Source organism: Hippocampus comes, unplaced genomic scaffold (assembly GCF_001891065.2).
Source record: "Hippocampus comes isolate QL1 unplaced genomic scaffold, H_comes_QL1_v1.1 scaffold55, whole genome shotgun sequence".
Lineage (NCBI taxonomy): Eukaryota > Metazoa > Chordata > Actinopteri > Syngnathiformes > Syngnathidae > Hippocampus > Hippocampus comes.
This window is the reverse complement of record NW_017806170.1, coordinates 1,380,329-1,401,438: the sequence shown is the minus strand read 5'-3', so window position 1 is coordinate 1,401,438 and position 21,110 is coordinate 1,380,329. Positions and strand designations below refer to the sequence as shown.

General features: G+C 44.4%; 2 long non-coding RNA genes across 4 annotated transcripts in view; both read left to right on the top strand.

Moving 5' to 3' along the window:
• The first annotated feature begins 1,070 nt into the window (after positions 1 to 1,070).
• LOC109531683 (uncharacterized) overlaps positions 1,071 to 21,110 on the top strand; it is a 20,834-nt gene continuing 794 nt past the window's right edge. Inside the window, exon 1 of the long non-coding RNA XR_002171226.1 lies at positions 1,071 to 1,105. This is a non-coding gene — a long non-coding RNA (uncharacterized LOC109531683). The remainder of the gene's footprint in view (positions 1,106 to 21,110) is intronic.
• LOC109531682 (uncharacterized) lies at positions 1,138 to 20,874 on the top strand. 3 transcript variants are annotated; one of them, XR_002171225.1, is made up of 4 exons: positions 1,138 to 1,307; positions 13,247 to 13,330; positions 17,256 to 17,384; positions 20,505 to 20,874. It is a non-coding gene; the product is annotated as an uncharacterized LOC109531682 (long non-coding RNA). The 3 variants fall into 3 exon arrangements; XR_002171223.1 differs by lacking the exon at positions 1,138 to 1,307 and adding an exon at positions 1,789 to 1,955; XR_002171224.1 differs by lacking the exons at positions 1,138 to 1,307; positions 13,247 to 13,330 and adding an exon at positions 1,792 to 1,955.

Sequence of the window (21,110 nt, the reverse complement as noted above, 5' to 3'; positions counted from 1 at the left end):
GTGTGTGTGTGTGTGTGTGTGTGTGTGTGTGTGTGTGTGTGTGTGTGTGTGTGTGTGTGTCTCTTTTGGTGACCCGACTTGTCGTATGTGGCTCAACTGGAGTGTCGTGGTTAAACCCCAAAGTTTTTTGTTGTTTTTTTTTCCACGTGTGTGTGTGTGTGTGTGTGCGTGCGTGTGTGTGCGCGCACGCGTGTGTGTGCATGGCTAAATCGCAAAAAGTTTAATTAAACTTTGCGAGGGATTGGAGCTTTGGATGATTCTGCGCATGCAACCACAAGCCATGACACACAGCCAGGCACGGCTCTGCTCAGCAGGGTGACGCTGTAATCCTCCCACCTCCTGTGTGTGTGTGTTTAGATCTATTTGTGCGTCCCCGTGTCTATCTCTGGCCCGTGAATTTGACGCGTCCGAGCCGTAACGGAAGACTTTTATCCGCCACACAGAACCCAGCCAACTTCTGTGTGAACATCACATCACGTCTGATCATCTGTGATAGTGAGTTGGGATCTCGTTGATCGGAGTGAGAGTTTAGGTGTCAATAATGAAGACATTATTATTATTATTATGATTTTTATTTTAATTTTTTTTGTGGACATGAGCGTTTGCGATCTGTGACCATAACAGTTACTACTAGTTGTTTTCACTTGACTCCATCTGGCCACCATGAATTTCCCAGCATCCCTTGCAGCGGAAGGTCAACGTCACTCGGTGGTAGTAATGCGCCTTTGAATTGCCAACGTATGACTTTGTCGCATGCTAAAATGCTAGCTGCTGAAGTGATGTGGCACAAAGGCCGTTCATGTTTTTTTGTTTGTTTTTAAATCGATGCCTTCTGGTTGTGATACAAGGAATGCTAAGTTTAAACTAAAATTCATATTTATCTCTGAAATTGCCGTACCCAAAATGTTTTTAGATATGAAAATAGTTTGCCGCTGTGAGCAATGGTAATTTAAAAAAAAATAATTAAGTGGAATGGTTTTTTTTTCCATTGTGGATTCCTAATTGCTCTTCAACCAAGCAAAAATGCAGTTTTACAAATAATTGATCAATCACAATTTTCTGCAGCATCTACATTCAGCTCATTCATTGATTTATTTATTTTTTTGTTTGTAACTTGTCGCTTTTACCTCGCAGGCCCCGTGCCATCCAGTGGTCCAAGATCAACGACACCTTACCTGAGCGTGCCGAGATCTCCGGGCCCACCTTCCAGATTTCCCGCCTGAGCCAGTCCCACAACGGCACTTACTTGTGTCAGGCGCAAAACAACTACGGGCGAGCCGCCGATCACTACACCCTGCTGGTCTACGGTCAGTCCGCCGTTCTCGCTTGTTTACATGTTCAGTCTCGGTGCTGTAATTGCGACTCCCGTTTGTACAAGACGCGTCCTTTCTTTTGCTTTGTCTTGTCATTGTGTTTTGATGCGATCGGTATCGATCTGTTTTCGCCGTCGCGTTGAGTTTATTCTCGGCGCAGCACAATAGACGTATTAAAATCCTGTCCCGGTCTTTTCGTTTTATTTTCTTTTCTCAATTTGTTTCACAGCGGGAAGCTCCTGCTAAACATCCTCTGCTACACAGACGAGAGTGTTACCGTCCCGGCCTTCTTTTGTGACGTAGTCGTTTCTTTTTTTTTTCCATTGTGGATTCCTAATTGCTCTTCAACCAAGCAAAAATGCAGTTTTACAAATAATTGATCAATCACAATTTTCTGCAGCATCTACATTCAGCTCATTCATTGATTTATTTATTTTTTTGTTTGTAACTTGTCGCTTTTACCTCGCAGGCCCCGTGCCATCCAGTGGTCCAAGATCAACGACACCCTACCTGAGCGTGCCGAGATCTCCGGGCCCACCTTCCAGATTTCCCGCCTGAGCCAGTCCCACAACGGCACTTACTTGTGTCAGGCGCAAAACAACTACGGGCGAGCCGCCGATCACTACACCCTGCTGGTCTACGGTCAGTCCGCCGTTCTCGCTTGTTTACATGTTCAGTCTCGGTGCTGTAATTGCGACTCCCGTTTGTACAAGACGCGTCCTTTCTTTTGCTTTGTCTTGTCATTGTGTCTTGACGCGATCGGTATCGATCTGTTTTCGCCGTCACGTTGAGTTTATTCTCGGCGCCGCACAATAGACGTATTAAAATCCTGTCCCGGTCTTTTCGTTTTATTTTCTTTTCTCAATTTATTTCACAGCGGGAAGCTCCTGCTAAACATCCTCTGCTACACAGACGAGAGTGTTACCGTCCCGGCCTTCTTTTGTGACGTAGTCGTTTCTTTTCATATAAAGAAAAAGCAACACAGAATAATCAAAAGACAAAAAGAAAAAAAAAACTGCCAAAAATGGGTACGCATTAGCAAGTCTGTAACATTTTACATGATGACACCAACAAAACATCTGTTGGAGGTGGGCTCACAGGGGAAGCGGTGTGGGGGGGGGGGTAATTTTGTCTGCAAAGTTTTCAAAGATTCACCACTGACTAAATTCTTTATGAAGGTTGACCTGAATAGACGGCATGGTGGCGGCGCTCAAAGGCAATGATGATGTTGTTGACGCGCGCAACATTGCCTGCCGTTTTCTTGTTATGCAAGAAAAAGGGAGAGAAGGTGGTGGGCGTCTTGTGACTTTTAACGCGGTTTCCTGTGGGGAGAAAAAGTGAGAACAGGTGAGTAAGCTGTTTTGGGTTTTTACAGAGAAAACTGCAGAATCACTCAGTTTGACAAACACAACTTGGTGGCTCGGTGCTGTTACGTGGTGGCAACTCACCCACTAGACTTTACCAGGTCGAAATGTTTTCTTTCGTGACAATATTTTGTATTTGACCCACAGCTGTGATTAACTCATTCACTGCCGTACGTGGTTGATATTCGTGAAATGGAATCCAACCATTTACTGCCCCGGATGAATATATTGTATGAGTCAAGTACATTTTTCAACAGAGGTCTCATGCAGCTTGTGTGTGGATATCAAGTTCCGAAATTACTGTCGTGATGAACGGATCTCTGTCGATGGCGGCAATTGCGGTGCTTTGGCTTGGTGCTCAGCACAGCTTTTACATGGAAGATCAGGATTTCAGGGTGAATCTCTGCTTCTCACGTTGATAATGAGGGAGACAAATGCCAATACGCTGGGAGATGGGCAAATTTAGCCACCTGACACTTGAACAGGGGCATGTATATGTATGATATCAACAAAATATGGTGGACCCCCTCTATTCGCAGGGAATTGCCTTCACTATAAGTACCGAAAAGGTAGACATCAGAGTTGTGTTTTATTTATTTTTTTACAAGTCTTTATTATTGTTATTGATTCGATTGTATGGAAATAACCCATCCAGGATATGAATATTTAAAAAAAAAACAAAACCACTAAAAAAACAGCGGGCAGTATGTGGCCCACGGCCCTGCAGTATTCCATCTTTTCTTTGTACAAGATCCCACTGCTGTCACTCAGCAGCCGGTTTGCCCTTTCTCAGCTAGCCCACCCCCTGCCGGCTGTCAGTGTCACGGCACCCCCCCATCCCCCCTGAGGAACCTGACACACATTTGAAGCAGCCGTGCTTAATAGAAGGCAGAAAGACGCGGGAGCCTGCGTAACATTTTAGGGTTGGCGCCTGCTCCTCATCCACCCATCATGCTCAAACACACAGAACCAGCATCCTCATACTCGGCATCAAACTCCGCACATAATGGTGGCCTTCCACAGGCGTTGAGTGGGTGCAACAGCTAGCAAGATGAAAGGTGCCGCCACAACCCACTTTGACTGACTCTGACCCACCCCCCACACACACACACACACACACACACCCCCCCACCCACACACACACACACACACACACACACACACACACACACACACACACACACACACATTCGCCCCAGAAGGTTCGACATGTTGAGCTTTGATGCGCGTTGCCGCCTCGCTTTTCCTCTCTCTTCATTCCATCATTTGTCATCTCCATGTGGGAGCTCCGTACTGTTCATTAATTTGATTCCCAAATTCTGCCTATATAGTCAAATAAATGACATAAGCCGCAGCTCCTCCTGCTTTTCCAGCCGTCATTCTGTCTGCTTTGCTCTACTTGTGAAAGTGTTGTACTCAGCCAGCGGGCACATTGATTTTGCGCATTATCTCCATGTGCTCGATTCGTCATACGAGTCCAAACATGCGCAAACCAGTTCTTTTCAATTGAGTTGACATATTTTCAGTGTTAAAGTTGGAACAGAGGAAGATGGAGACTTGAAGAATGGCCTTGATGAACTCTGCATGCAATTTGGTCAAGATATTCTCACACTTGTGACGCTTTCCATATTATTACACCACATTTCTTGATAAAAATCAAGCTGGTCCAATTCAGTATTGATCTGCCAAACCAATTATTTTGTGTGCAAAGTTGATTTTGAGGTCGGAACAGAAGGGGTTAGAGAACGGAGCCTTGAGGAACTGTTAAATATCTACACGGGACAAAACAATATCTATATTTGATAAAGCAGTGTAAACAGTTAGACCTACTTGTCCATTTTTTCAAAAAATATATATATAAATTTAATATGTTTGGGTGCAGATACTTGATATTTGTTAACTTTCCGGCTTAATTCCGTATTTTGTCAAAAACATTGTACATGTTTGTAATGGTTTGACATAAAAAGGTGGAGCATCTTCGGTGTTAGTTGTTCATTAGTTATGGGCCTATCGATCAAATCGTTCTACATGCGCATCATGCAAAAGGTCGGGTGGATGTTAAAGGTGCCTGTTGGCAGAATGGCAAACCCTCATTTCCCGCCGTGTTTATAAGGGTTGCAGAATCGAATGGGCTCCTTCTCGGTTACCAGTTAATGGTTAACAGTGGGCTCACTCGTCACATGAATCTGTCCTACGAGTGTGTGGTGCTTGATTATTAAAAACGTTGCTCGTCAGTCACAGTTGTGCACGCTAGTCGTTCTACCAGTGCGCAGAATTGTCTTCCCCGTGAGGATAAAGAATGTGCTCGCGCATGAATCTTAAACGGGATATCACGGATATTGAATAATCGCTCAAACGGCTGTCTATGGTAGGTGTCATGAAATGGTCGGTAACTTCACTTAGTTTTGGTTGTATGAGACATAGGAATGATAACACAGTTTTCATGCATGATGATCAGACTGAAATTGAATCCATGCGAGGCGGAGAGAGAGCATCGTTCTTTTTCGAGGTAACACTCCACATTCTAAAAGCGCCTTTCAGGTAGGCTGAGGAGGGGGTAGGAGGGGTGTTCATTTTACAATGTCTGGCTTGAGCGTCTTTGCCGTTTCTTGTCCTTGGCAGAGGGCACCCAAGCGGGAATCAAATGGGTTCGAGATGAGCAGTTTTATCCCACCCTTGTAAAGGCTGAGACCATCTGCTGTTAAAAAAAAAAAAAAAAAAAAAGAAGAAAGAAAGAGCACAAGCCTGCAGGCCTCAAGGGAGGAGGGTAAAGGGGTAAAATACGCGGAAGGTGTTAACAAGGTGCACCGAATGAAGGCTTCTCCTATTGGAAGGCGTACAAAAAGTTACGGCTCTTTGCCCAAATCCCAACGGTCCTCTCCTGACCGGCCGAGCCGGCCCGAGAGGACTCCTCCATGTTGAGAAAGTCATAAATGTGTGAAATAAGATGGCTATAGCCCACCGAATCCAACGGCTGTAAATTAAAGGCCGAGATTTACACGCAACCAGGAGCCGCTGCTCATCATTTATGAGAGCATAAACAAGAAATCAGCCAGAGTGCAGAGAAAAATGGCCGCCAGCTCACAGTAGAGATTCTCTGTGAAGCGTATATTACTTTTTTTTTGAAAAATAAAATGCGGTGCGCTGAAGAGGAATGTTCAAGACCATTTTTTTTCAGACTAATACCAGGATGATTACTCTTCCTACTTACTGATACTGATACCACTCGTACATTTGATAAATAAGATTAATTTCAACCAATGACAGAGGCCTTCAGAGAACTTTCATTTTGCTATAAATTGGGAATTTCAATATTTTCCTGTTGAGGCGTTTCTTAACTTGAAAAAGAGATGTTCATAAGTCCTACTGTACAAAGTCTAGTTTTTCTAATTTGTCCCTTTTTTTTTATTTTTTTAAATATAAAAATTAACTAATGTAGTTTTCCTAGTATGTGGCTGGAGTCCCTCCGCTGTATTTGGAATAAAAAGCCCGTCGTTAAGCGAGCGTGACAGAAAGCCTTTGTCACATCTTTCTAAAGAGCATTAGGGTTGTAAGGATGATGCATTCTCACTTTAAACGTCACATCAGCCCCTCCGTCTCCATCCCCTCCGCCCGCGTCCTCTCACCTCATTTTCACCTTCCCGTCCACTTCCCCTTCCTCCCGTGGCTCCTCCCACGGCTCTTTCAAGCGTTTATCACCTCACCGGCAGTCTGCCCTCCCGTTCTTGGTTCATCTGCAGTTCAATCCCTTTAGCACTGGCGGCGAGCTCTTGAGGAGGTGGGGGGCATCGGGGTGAAGAAAGTACAAGGGGAGCGGAGGGTGAGGGGATAAAAAAAACGAGGCGGGGGGAAAGGACGACAGAGGTGAAACGTAGGTTAACACGTGTCATTTGAGTTGAATCCCGAGAGCAGGGATGGGCAACTGGCGACTCGTGGGGCCGCATGCGGCCGCACGGTGTGGCCTACGATTGCTTTTTGAACATTAAAACATGTTTACTGGAGATGAGCAGCTAGCTAGTTGTAATAATAGTGTTTGCCACTAGATGGCATACATCACAGAAAAGTGAGTTCCTCCTCCAGAGAAAAAGACAAAGCAGATGTGTCAGCCCACCTCAGTCGCCACTACAACACTGATCTAATAAGGAGCAAAAGCAGTTTTTTTTTTGTTTTTTTTTTGCTTTTGTTTTCATAAGAACCGTTGACAGTTCGTTTGAAGTGCAGCAAGGAGTTACGAAATCTTAGTCCGCCGAAAATGTGGATATATTCCATGCTTACAAAGACATATGGTTGACGCGCAGCTGTTGTGATGGATGGCTGGCACACCCGTGACGAGTGAATTGATTATTTTTATTTATTAATTTATTTGAAAATGTGAACAAAATTCGTTCTTACACTTTATGTTGTTTTGCTGTTGAACATTTGTTTTTGTTTTTTTTGGGTTTTTTTGGGCCATCTAGGAATGGGGAATTTTTATGTAAGCGAGCCCTGTGCGTGGCAAAACACGATGTAGTTATTCTTTTTTGTCCCTTCAAAGCCTTTATAGTTGAAGGGTTGATCTTTTTTTTTGTTTGTTTGTTTATGTATTTAAGCATTAAACGATATTTACAATATATTAGTTTAATAGTAAAAAACAGTCATGCACGTATTTTATACCTTTTTCAATTGGCATTTTTTTTATCCATTTTTTTAGGAAGTTCACAATCCTGTATGGCCCCCCCTCAGTACTGCTGATGAAAAAATTGTGGCCCTCTTCATCATTTAAGTTGCCTATCCCTGCCCAAAAGGGAACCCTGGGGCTGCTGGAGGAGGAGTAGAACGGCACGAGTGGGTATGAGGTTGGTGGGGGGTTGTTCATTAGTGACTAGTAGAAAGGGGGGCTGGCTGCTGGGATATAGATGTTTCAGTGAGGCTGCGGGTGTTCTTTCTCATCTCCCTCGGTGCCCATTTTTTTATTTCAAACTTAGTGAGAACGACAGAAAAAGTGAAATAGTGGCCATCTGCGGCGAGCGCTAAACTGCAGGCGAAAGGCGCCGGCCAATTTATGGGCAGCTGCCTGAGGCGCTGTCACCTTATGAAGGGAAGATGGGGGATTAAATCTTGCAAAAGGAGAAGAAAAGGTGAGCGCTGCCAAACGGGAGCTCGGAGAGGAGAAAGAGATGCATTGCAGGCGACTTTTACAGAACTTAGAAACAAGGAGCGATGCGGTCATTACGAGATCATCAAAACATAGTATTCTCCTTTCTAAACTGCAGTCCAAAAAGTCACATTTTTAACAGGATGCCATGAGATCTAAATTGGATTTCTGCCACATAAATATAAATAATCTCAAATCATCTTTCCTCATTGAAATGAATGGAAATGCCGTTAACCTGTCCCACAAAAACAAAACAAAAAAAAAATTAATAGAGGAAAAATAGCACTTTATAATGAAACACTTTTTAAAGCATACAGTCATGACAGAATGACAGAAGTAAGCAGAATGAAAGACATTTAACTGTTTTTTTTCCACATTCTCCTTCATCACACATTTTGTTGAGCATTCTGTCTGCCCCTTGGCCATACTGGGGAAGTAAAAGACAGACATGTTAGTCATTCTTTGCAAGAGAAAAAATAATATATGCTCTTGAGTATTGTTATGTTATCTGCTTGAAAGTAATGGCGCCAATGTGTTTTGTTTTTTTTTTTGTTTTGTTTTTTTTTCATAACTTGACCCATCACGTGCCACCTTTAACGAATACATGGGAAGAAATAACCAAATTAAGCAATGGATATTTGAACACAAACACTGAGCAGGGATATATTCTTTATCCTCTGCAAAGATTAAATATTATTTCTGCCTAATACTCAGCGAAGTAAATTAGACAATAATGCTGAAGCTTTTTTAAAAAAAAAAGTGCTGATAAGGTAACCAAACAAATTGAAAGATCTTTCCACGATGTAGCAGAATTTGCCACCAGTGCAAACGGCAACTCTAAACATATTAGTAAATTAACGTTGAAGGCTAAATTTCAGAAAGGGCTGCTGTATTTGACCTCATTAGTTTCAGCCCGTGTACCTAATGAAGCTACTAGTGAGCGAACACATACACACTGGATAAAAAATACGAATTAAAAAAAAATTTACACACACACACACACACACACACACACACACACACACACACACACACACACACACACACACACACAAAGCTAGTGGAGCCATCTGCAGACTGTGTCGTGGACCAAGCCTCCAATTGTTGTTTCTTTTCTGTGCAACTTTTGTGACGAGCAAAATTAGACTCTTTATGTTCATGTGTTCAATGCGACGCTGCATGCGGGTGCGCTGGCCACCGGTTGGAGAATGCGCTGATTGTGTGACGAATGCCCGAAGGGCTCCTTTATGTAATTGAACAGAGCTGCTGCACCCAGATGAATGGCCCAGCCAATAAAACCCCATTAGAATTGAACTGCGGGAGAGAGAGAGAGAGAGAGAGAGAGAGAGAGAGAGAGAGAGAGAGAATGGAAAGATACGAGCCGTTATATGGATGTACTGTACGCGACGTGCATTCATCTGCGTGTGTGCATAAAAACAGAGGTTGCATTTTATTCTTTGGGGCCACCACACCTTTAATGCATCTTCCAATTGTTTTTCGAAATTGAGCTTCTTGAGGGAATAAACACAATTTTTATCAAGTCCCTCATTTTGTTTTGTTATGACCCACTGTCGTTAAAATATCCCGCAGGCATAAAACCAAGATTGTCTCCATGCTCGTCAACATGTTTACTGACCTCACACGCTCTCTGGATTGAGGCGTTTTCATCCAGGGAGTCGCCATGCATGCGTTGGTTTTGTTATTTTAATTTGACATCGGTCCACAGAGATGGCAGAGATTCAGAAAAGGCGAGAGACGGGCACCACGGAAGAGTATAATAGATGGCAAGGAATACGACGTGACCAGGGATTACTTTGGGTCTCTTTGGCCATTGTAATGAGTCAACGGGATAATTGGATTGGGGGGGGGGGGGATGTAATTTTGCAAGAAAATCCCGGACGGCCGCAAGTGTAAGACGATGGCCTCAGCTACCGATAACATCACGGCGTCGCACAAATGAGTCTGAATTCCAAGATTCCTTCCTCGTGGCCCGTGTAGCCACCTTGTAACTGGCAAACCCTTGACTTTTGGTTTCTTCAACTTGTTCTACTGCCACATCATTTACATAGAAGTTCAATTTTGGCTAATTCATGAACAAATACCATGCATTATATTTTAGTAATATTAAAGTCTCATTTGTTGTTGGTGATCCATTTGACCACTGTCTGCACTTCCAAGTTTGTCTATTGTCACAGAAGCTGTGTATTTTGTTTGTTCACCTGCATGCATCGACATCTCAGCTTGCTCGAGGATGAGTGGTCATTCATTATTAAAAACGGAGAAAAGCAATGGGCCTAAACAACTACCTTGTGGCACTCCGCAATCAATTAATTTGACCTCAAACAAAGTGCTGCTCCCTGTGGCCAAGTTGATCATCTGTGTTCAGGTCATTAAATGAAAAGCAAGACCGTATTTGTTTCAAATTAATTAGCTCCAAGTTTTTACCCGAAGCTCGTGGCTGCAGCAGCCGTAGTAAGGAAACAAATTATATCCAGAGGAGATTCAAACATGCTTTCCTGGCACAGCCCCGATGATTTCAAACGGAAAAACTGTTAAATAACAACATAGGTCTCCTGTATTGTTTGGCATGCAACAGAAGACAAATTGTATGCAACAGGTCAAGCATGAAAATCAACCAGTGCATCCTAGCGGAGACTGTGGAGCACAGTTAGACCTACCACGGTTTGAAAATTTCTGTGGCGAGAACTGTGAAAATCACGTCACATTAATTGTGTCAGACATGCTAACGAAAAAAAAATTTGAGGGAACAATGATGTTTTTTCAGACCGATACCAGCACGCGTACTCTTGAGTAGTCCCAGATACCGATACCAATTAGCGATACCACTATTATGATAGCTGAAAAGTCACCAAAAACAATGACAGAGCATTTAAATAAAATACCTATACATCGCACGATTGTATTTTTCCTTAAAGTTGAATTAAATCGATGGCAATTTTCCAAGATGATACTGCAGCAAAAGAGACCATTGGCGGTCAACCTAGTCGTGCCTAGTCAACTAATCTTGGCAGCTCTAGTTAGATGAATGCGCCCCCATGTAGACAAATTTTACAACAGAAGACGCTGTGGGCAACATGGAAAGATGAACTATTACAGCAAAGCGGAAACTGGAGGTTATAAAACTGTAGCAGGCGTGGAGGTCCCATGCAGGACGCAGGCTGATCCAAAATGTCAGGCGCAGTATCTTCGGGCCGACTCCTGCAGGGAGGTGATACAGAGAGAGTGAGCGAGATGTCATTATCGTCGAGTGGCACCGCATCCATCGCCGGGAATCCAACCTGGGCCACGCGCCTGATTGGCAGCCGTGTGCCGTTAACGCATGACAATACGAGGCGGCGCGCCGGCAGCCAAAAGCACGACAGCTTGCCGAGCATTCTCTTTAATTAAGCCGAAGAGAGGCGGAGCGGCAACGTCGAAGGACAGCGAGAGGAACACAAAAAAAAAAAATGAAAAAATATGTAAATGGTGAGAAAGAAAAATGATGAGGTCACCGCTGCAAAGAAGAATGAATCAGTATCCAGTTAATTAGCGCTACAACCTTGCTCATTAAGCCTCAGACTTGACTGACTGACTTGACTTCACACTGGAGTGTCCAACACACACACACACACACACACACACACACACACACACACACACACACACACACACACACACACATTAGTTATGTGTTCTTAACTTACGCGTTCATTTCCACATAAACCACCTTTGCATGGTCATTACAAAGTGTACATTTGTTCGCAAAGGTACAGTATGTAAAATTTAGTGGCCTCTAGTGGTGAACGAATAGAATGCAATGACCTCAGCTCAAAGCGAGTGCATTTTGAACCGCGCACTGCGGTGCTTCAGCGAGACTATGTCATTCCAAATGGCTTCTAAAATTCCCTCAAGTGACAGAGTAAGTGCATGGAACCCGTGACACATGCCGTAGTCACCATGTTGAGGAACTACATTCGCTAAATTTGTCACCTTCGGGTATCCGTAGCAGAAAGATGGCTGCGAAACATGGCAGCCTCCTGTTGAGGAGGCGCACCATCTATAATATAATTAGTGATTACTTCACCTCCTAAAAAACAAAAATACGTTGATGTGATAGAACACTTTTGTTCTTATTGTTGAAATTAATCGTGGGTTTTTGAAATATTGAAAAATCAACACATTTTTACACTCTGTCCCTTTAAGAATGAGAAAGTGACGCAGGAGGATGAGGAGTGAGGGCGGCTGGAAGCGTTAGTGCTGACAGGAGAGGAGTGCAGAAAGAGATTGATGATCTCTGGGCCGACGGGAGAAAGTGAGGAGAGACAGCCCAGTACTTACCGATAAATTAACTCCTGACTAGAAAGCCCACTGGTGTGTATTGATATGCCGCATGCGGAGAGGTGCGCCGCGCACCACCGCGGAAGCTCGGAAGTCCAACGGCATCCGTTTGGCTTCGGAAACTCGTTTTCTCCCATTGGATATGCAGTTACCTCCAGAATTTAACGATTTATTTTGTGACGAAGGAAAGGAGCTTTGTTTATCCAAAAGACTACAACTAAGATGGCTGCCAAAAATAACACTGCTTGTACGGACAGCGAGCTGCCGGCCCACGATTGCTTTTTTTTTTTTTTTTTGTCAACTACTGCTTTAGTCTTTCAACACAAATATCGTCTTTCGTACCTTTCGCACGACTTCGCATTGTGACGCTGTCATCGATCCGCCGAGCGTATCGTCGGCCTTGAAATGAGACAATCCCAGCACAGACTTGTTTTGATTGGAAGTGCATCTGTCACGGACAATGCCAGCCAGCATCTCTCCGGCCTGTTGTTGCAACGTAGCGAGTGTAGTGCAGTTACCTTGTGGATGTGTTTCGCCGCCTTCAAGTCCCGCGCGATGCATAACGTTTTGTGTCTTGAGTATATAATTGAATGAGTCCGAAAGCAAAATAAACTCGACAATAAATACCGTAATTATAATAAAATGAAGACTTTGAAATATAATACAGATAAAACTCTCCTTTAGGCTATATACATACAATCAAAATGACTACCATTCATTTCAGTATTTAGCAGAATCAAAAACAGAAGAATACAATCAGGAAACCTGAAAGTAAATCGGAATCCAAATATCGGAAGGCATCTATGAATAACAAAGCGTAGCAAAAATACACACAACTAATCATGATGGGGTAAAAAAAAAATCTAATAAATAAGATCCATGAAAATCAAACCAAAACACATCAAAGGAATAAATCACGTATTACAACAGTGACCTTACGTCTCTCGCTGTCGTGTGCGTCTTCACGTCACTGCATGTTGTAGCTGTCGCCATGTGTTTCGTCCATGTGTGTGATCCCATTTCTTGCTTGTGTGTGTGTGTGTGTGTGTGTGTGTGTGTGTGTGTGTGTGTGTGTGTGTGTGTGTGTGTGTGTGTAGATAATGTGTCATTCCCAAGCACCGCCCCTCCCACTTCCACTTCCCATCCCAACGTCACCCCGTCCCTCTCGCTGGACCCCAAAGGTAATGCACAGCATTTTTTTTTTCCCGACTGTTGCCCTTCATCTCCATCCTCATTCTCCTCTGGTGTCTTCCTCTTTTGTCTCCTCTCACACACACACACACACGCACACACACACACACACACACACGCACACACACGCGCGCGCGCGCAGCCATTGTTGTGCTGCAACCTTCCTTTGTCCTGAATTTCCACAAGCTTGCATACCTGCTGATGCTCGGCACACAATCGCTCACTCGTGCTTCCTTTCTTATCACCGGGCGCACATTTCACCGACTCAGCATTAGCGCATTGGAAAGCGCGCGTGTGAGTGTGGATCGTTTGGGTGCCTCGTGCGCCTCCTGCACAAATGGGGGAGGTCGAAAAGCCGCCAGGAAGAAAATAGGAACATCCGAAATGCGGCGAAGAAACGCGACGAATGAGCCATCCCGGTGGATGTCGAATCGTATGAACCCCTCGAGAGTGTGACAGCTGAAGAAAGAGCTTGGCGCACGTCAAACTCTTCATAAACTGCAGCGGTGCATCTCAAATCATCTTTCCCCAAAGGAAATGGAAGTATGGAAATAACCCCCCCCCCACCCTGCAAAATAAATAAATAAATAATGTGACTCCAATTACAAACATTTTTGTTCAAAAAATGATTTCATTTCGTGCAACCACTTGACAAAATAAAATGGAGCAAATTCAACACACCATTTTTTTTTCCCAGCGCACCCTGGTTAAATCACAAAAGCGTGTTCACCATACAGAGAAAGTCATCTATTTCTCTCATTCATTCACCCACCACGCCCCCCGCTACAGTGGCGCTTTCTTTTCAACAGCAAGGAGACGGCAGACAAAAAACGGGCATGTTTCTTACTCTTTATTCTCGTCTTGCGGGTAGATGATGTTCGACCTGCTGGCGTTTGTGTACGTTTGTGTAAATGTCAAGAGAGTTGCGGGGAATCAAGCTTGCGGCGTCAACGCGACTCTTAGTCGATCGTCGGCCCTCGAGATCAGGGTCTGGCAGACGGTTAAAAACGGAAATATGCTGAAGGTAGTGATATTGCTAAATCCACTCAAGCGGCGCTTCTTGGACTTTTTACATTAAGTGGCACCTAAAATAAAAAAGTCATTTGCTCTTCAAGTGCCGTTATCGTGAGCGGCGTGAAAATATATTAGCGTAGCAGGACGACTCGGTCCCTTTACTGTGTCTGACGGTTTGCAAACTTTTTAAACGTCTTGCCTTAGTTTTTATAGCCCGTCATTCTCTTGCCAGTGATTCCAAGGAAAGAGTTTTTTTTTTGGTCATTCATTCCATCATTTTTGATTGTACAGGGACCGGTGTTGCCACAGTTACCTTGAAAAGTAGTTATTTTTCTGATTACTTAGTTTTAAAAGTTAGATTACAAGTTACTACATTAGTTACCTTCAGCAGCAGTAGCAGCAGCAGGACAATGAAAAAAAACGGTTTTGCCAAGATTTTGTTGGAAGTGCATTTTTAACAGTAATTTTTTGGGAAAGTTTTTTTGGGTAAAGATTTTGAAAAATACAAAAGACAGCTTTTTTTTTTTTTTTTTATTGTACGTAGATGATTCTTTTTAATTTAAAAATTGGACCAGACATATTCAATGCTGTCATAGTGAAACTTAACAATTGTAATGTACGTTGTTTATAAAGATAACTGCAGAACTCACGGACCTCGTGCATTAGTCACAGTTCTGCTCCACACAACCTGCTTGAGTTCATCGTGCTCCAGATATTTTTTTTTGTTTTTTTTTTTTTTTTTTTTTTTTCAACTTTGCTGTTTTTGGTTTTAAAAGCTAGATCACACTTTGTTGACAGTACAGGTGTGTACAACCAATCTTGATATTTTCATTTTTTAAAATTGATTACTTTAACTACTTTCTACATTATTTATTTATTTATTTATTTATTTTTACATTTTGTTTGGTATTTATACAACACGGGGCTATTTTTCTGAATTATAAAACACGCAGCAACAAAAAAAAATGGTGGGATTTTTTTGCGGGTTGGAACGGATTAATGCAATTTCAGTTCATTTTAATGGGAAATTTGGTGGCGATTTTTGTCGGTTCCGAATCTTGAGGGGTACCTAACATCGTGGCCGATGGATTCAAAATCAGTTTAAACGAGCAGTACGTGCTTCATACCTCAGCATGCTGACTTTTCTTAAAAAGGTCAGCACAAGCGATGAAACAAAATGTCAGATGATTCCACTTGCGCTTTTACTTCTTTATCTCCCCTCACTCATCTTAAGTGGTTGATTCCATTTGCCGGGCGGGCGGCTACGACGGTGGGGGAGGGCGGGTGAGGTCAAAAAACTCCTCCCCAAATTTCCCTCATTCAAAATGCATTGCGCTCTTTTCCCAGGTGCTCGGCCCGAATGGGTTTTGTCAAGCTCTTGCTTTATTCACCGTCCTGATTTCTCAGCCATTCTATCAGTAACGGTGCAGCTTGGGGGAGTGATGAGAGGTGATAATGTAACTCGGGTGGAAGATATCGACTTTTTATCTCCCGTCTGCCCACTCCTGCTGCTTTCTACCTTCATTTTTCTTTTTTCTTTTTTTTTTTTCTACTCCCAACCATCTTCCCGTGTCTTGGTTTTATCACGTCGTCCCCTTTGTCTATTCACTACGCTCTCCACTCTGAAAAGGGTGGCCTCCTTTATAGTATAAAGTTAATAGTGTCGTGTAACGTTCCTCCGCAGAAGCTGAAGTGCAACGTGCCTACTGCAAAGCACAACCGGCTCAATCAAGTACACAATTGCACGTCTACGGTCGGGTAAACATTGGTAGCTAATTCAGTGTAGCTAATTGCCGCTGGTTCGAACAAATCGTGTAATCCCTTCACAGGTGGTTAGGATAGAGGGAGGATGGATTTTTCAATCACTTGACTGAACAAACGGTTACAAAATACAGGATATACAAAGACGTTCATAGCAGGCTTGCCGACGGCGTCAACTGACGGCGTCACCCAACGCGCAGATTGGCCAAAATTTTAGCCCGTTTAGCCGCCCAATTGCAGACTCTCATTTGACAACATTTCGTGTCACTCAACAGACCAGGCCCGCCGATTCAAGTCGCACGCATTCGGTCACAGACGCGGATTCGGTTTCTGTAGAATGTGAGGATGGTGACCCCAAGTGGACAAAAACAATACCTGCACTTTTTTTTCTTTTTTTTTTTTTTATCTTGCACTCGACAAATACTCCATGTACCGTATTTTCCGCACAATAAGGCGCTTCATAGTATCAGGCGCACCTTCATTGAATGACCTATTTTAAAACGGTTTTCATATATAGGTATATAGGGTGCACCGTGTTATAAGGCGCCTAGAATAGAAGCTACAGTGTAGTGGATGCAGTTGCGTCAAGCATCCACTAGATGGAGCTATTCTAAAGGGGATACAATACAATACAGCTTTATTTGTATTGCGCTTTCACAATCGCCGCAGCTGTAACGAAGCGCTTGACAGAATATTTAAAATACTACGTCCGAGAAATCAGAATATTGATCCATATATCCGTCGCATCCGATTATAAGGCACGTTGTCGACTTTTGAATAAATGTCATGGTTTTAGTTGGGCCTTGTAGTGCGGAAAATATGGTATTTAAAAAACTACCAAAAAAAAGTAAAATAACAACAACCAACCTGATGTATAAACGAAACTTACTGAATAAAAAAAAAAAAAAAAAGGAAATAAAAATCAACTATAATTTACATAATAACAATAACAATAATACGACCCTGATCGAGGCTTTCATCACACTTTGTGGAGCCTCATAATGTTTCAGAAAGAGCTTCAAAAACACAATTACTTGAGTTTTTTTAACAAATCATTATTCCCCCCACCACGCAAACAATCGACAAATAGACAAACATGCCAGAAATTCCTGTCACTGACCACCTTTTGTCTTTGCGCAGATCCCGGCGCAGTGGTGGAGACTCACAGCGCGGTTCCCTACGCGGTGATCGGTGGCGTGCTGGCCCTGCTGGTTTTCACCATCATCTGCGTGCTCATCGTCACCATCTGGTGCTCCGTGCGCCAGAAAGGTAAAGCACACACCAGCGCGCATGCTCCTGCTGCCAGAGCGAGCATACGTTGGTATTAAATGTTATTAAGCATGAAATGCGCCACGCCGAGGCGATCCGTTTACATTAGTGACACCAAACGTGTCCAATAACGGTTATTTGTTGCGTGTTTTTATGGGCGGCTAACTCTGTGTTACATTTAGTTGTTGCCTGGTGGATGTGCCCATCCACACACACGCACGCTCAAAAGCACACACAAACATCAGACATTCCGTTCAAATGCATTGGCGCCACAAAATCTGTCCCTCCACTCACACATAGAGCGCAGAAGTCAATACGCCGTGGCATTATGGGAAATAACGCCAAACGGCAAAATGCATTGCAGACACAATGAAAAAAACATTTAAAAAACAAATAAACGCTTACTTAACTTTCAAACGCATTGGGGCAGTCGGATCTATTTGCGAGTCAGTATTTGCCAGTCAAAAATTTTTACTCCACGCTTCTGTCTTTTCTCAATGCATTCACACTAATATGGACAAAGTTGAGGCGAGCATGTTGGCTCTGCGTTCCAGTTTCTCATGTGGCCCTTTAGCAAAATGAATTGGCCAGCCCCGTTTTAAAGTGATGAGCGGCTCCTGGCGTGGTCCCATGATGGATAACCTTGGACAGGATAGTGGCCGACAGGATGGTGCGGCCAAAGTAAGTGCGCGCTCCTTGTTTTATGACTATATGCTACTATATTAAGGCTCATCCATTAAAATGAAGCTCCCCATCTTTCTAAGTGCCCCCCCTCCCCCCTCTCTCTCCGAGCCAATGTTGGCAGCCTTCGAGTGTGCTCAGCGGCCGCCAAGTAAGAAATGATCGAGCCGCCGGTGAGCTAGACAAGCTGCCAGTTAGCCTTCGGCTACGGCCTTGCCTTGCTGCCAATCAACATTCAGACCCGACTATTACGACCAATCAATTTCCGGACATAGGGGGCCCCGTTCGGGCTATTGTCCTGACTGTCAGCCCTTTCCGTTAAGACGGTCGATACGCAGGAGGGCGACATGTGCGTGTGTGCATGTTTGTGGACACTGGAGAGTTATTCAAGGGGACGTATTATTGAAAATGGACTCTTTAATGAATGCAAATAATTGGGTCTCTTGTGTGCCAACTCTGCAATTACGCAATCGAGAGAACCTTTTTCTTAGCTGCACTGGTTCTGAAAATGTGTCCGTGAGCAAGGTGTTCTCAATTTGTGTCTGCCGTTCTGGATTTTGCTGAATCGTGATGTCACAGTTTGTTGAATTAACAGAGCACCGCCTCCACACCAAGTTTACCCACCCATGACTTGATACCTCTGCTGGATGAAGATCTGCCGTCTCCAAGCGATCCTTGGAAACGAGCGGCATTTGTGTTTGGTGGTGCCTATTACGCTAATCCATCCATCCATCCATCCATTTTCTGTTCCACTTTATCTTCACAAGGGTCGCGGGGGGTGCCGGAGCCTATCCCAGCCGTCTTCGGGCAGAAGGCGGGGGACACCCTGAACCGGTTGCCAGCCAATTGCACACGACGCTAATCGACAAGTCATTTGGCAGATTGGTGATGAAGTGCTGCTTCCCTGAGTGAAAATGCAATTCATTTTCAAGGGGGCTGGCTTTTCTCTTTGGGAACAAGGAGCTGCTCACCTTGTCACAACACCCTAGCTCTGTCCCCTGTCAACATGGTAATGAAAGCGTTACTAGGTCCTCAGAGTTGCTTTGTCTCTGACTCGGAAGCAAGGCTGGACCAAGATCCGCCACTTTCAAGTGATGGCCGCAGTCTGGTACATTTTCAAATGTTCACTAAAGTTGGCAACATCGTTGCAGGCGGCATTAGTGTCTGTCGGTGTGCACACTGTATGCATCACATGCATTACTCTCCGACACTGGTGATGAAGTGCTGCTTCCATGTGTGAAAATAATGCTTCTATTTTGTCATTCTGTGGGTATTCTTTTTACTTTTTTTTTTCTCTCAGCCTCTGGGTTGTTTGAGAAAAAGTTGCTGCTCGCCTAGTCGCCACACCCAAGCTCGGCGACCAGGTGTCATGCTACGAGCAGTGGCTCATTTGCATTGCAGTTTTGCAAATGTATGTTTCTCTGCCCTTGACTTAGCAGCGAGGCTGGGTAATGATGGGCCATTTTCAAGTGATGCTCAAGTGTCCAATATTATCTGAAGTTGTTGGCTTGGAGACGAAGTGGTTTGTGTGTCCGCTGCATGCGCCTCATGTCAGGTCCACTCAAATGGATTTACAGCGCTCTTAAACGCAAAAGAGTCTCACAAGGGCTTCACAAGCACACCGTTGACAAATACAAACGACATCCCTGATCTCAACCCCAAAGGAGGGCAAGGAAAAAAAACGAAATCACTTGATATCCTTCGTGGCGAGCGATGCTTATGTGAGTGAAAATACGAATGAAGCTTTCACTAAAGAGTCCGGGCTACTTGAGAACAAGTTGTCGCTTACCTACTCACAAAGCCCTAACTCTGCTCCCGATCGTCATGGTAACTAAAGCTGTACCCTTCAGTGGGCGGGGTGAGCAGTGGCTCATTTGCATGAGAGAAAACTTCCAAGTCTTTCTAACCGGAGTGAATGTGAATCATGCTGCCATTTTTTTCCTCTCCTTTCTGTGTGGTGAGCTAAGATGCCGTCGAGCTTCTTACGACGACGCGTCCCTTTGAAACGCTGAAAAACTGCCCGATGTGTCTCCTTGAAAATGTGACGCAAGAGCTAACGTCTGCCTGTCTCCTCTTTGTCTTTTGTTCCCCCTCTTGGTCTCTTCCCGACCGCCATTCAACCCCTCGCACGCTTGCTTTTAATTCCCAAGGCTCGTACCGCACCCGAGAGCCCATTCTCACTTGGTACTGACCCCAAGCCGCTAAAACTAATCAATTAACCCGTCAGGTACAAAAAAAAAAAAAACGGCCACCACGGGAGCTCGGGTTTGAGTTGGATGGAAGGCTGCTGCATGAGCTGTGAGCGTGCCGCTTCGCCGCCTAACCGACCCTTTCCTACCCCAACCTACTCTCTCTATCTCTCGCTCACTCTCTCACTCTCCCTCTGTCTGTTCCTCACCCCCCGCCCCCCTCTTTCCCTCTCTCTCTCCTCTCACCAAGGCTCCTACCTTACCCACGAGGCCAGCGGCTTGGACGAGCACGGCGAAGTGCAGGAGGCCTTCCTCAACGGCAACGACGCCAGCCAGGGCAAGAAGGAGTACCTACTGTAGCCCCCTCATCGACCTCTGACCTAATCCCTGTGCCCCACCCCTCCTTCCTTCTCCCCCCCATCACACTTTATACACTCACAACACACACACACACACACACACACACACACACACACACACACACACACACGCACACGCACGCAAACACAAAACGATTACACACCAAAACTCACACACGCTTGAATAAAGTGAAAGAGCCTACGTAGGCATTCACGGCCGCACAAGATGCTTTCTGTGCATCCGAATAAAAAGGCGAACAATAGGAAATGAGGGATTTAAGTGCAAATAAGTGTCGTAATTTCGTGGCAGGTCTTAAAAGCATGCCCCGTCGGCGCGGTATTTGAGCTCACCAGGATCCGTCGATGCCGGTAAATGTTCTCATATTTACGGGAAAAGAACAGGAGCCTCCTGGGAGGATTCGTACTCGATGTACACGCTCGCGTGGAGTGTAGTATATGACGTTCTGCCTCCAGGAATTGGGGGGGGGGGGGGGAGC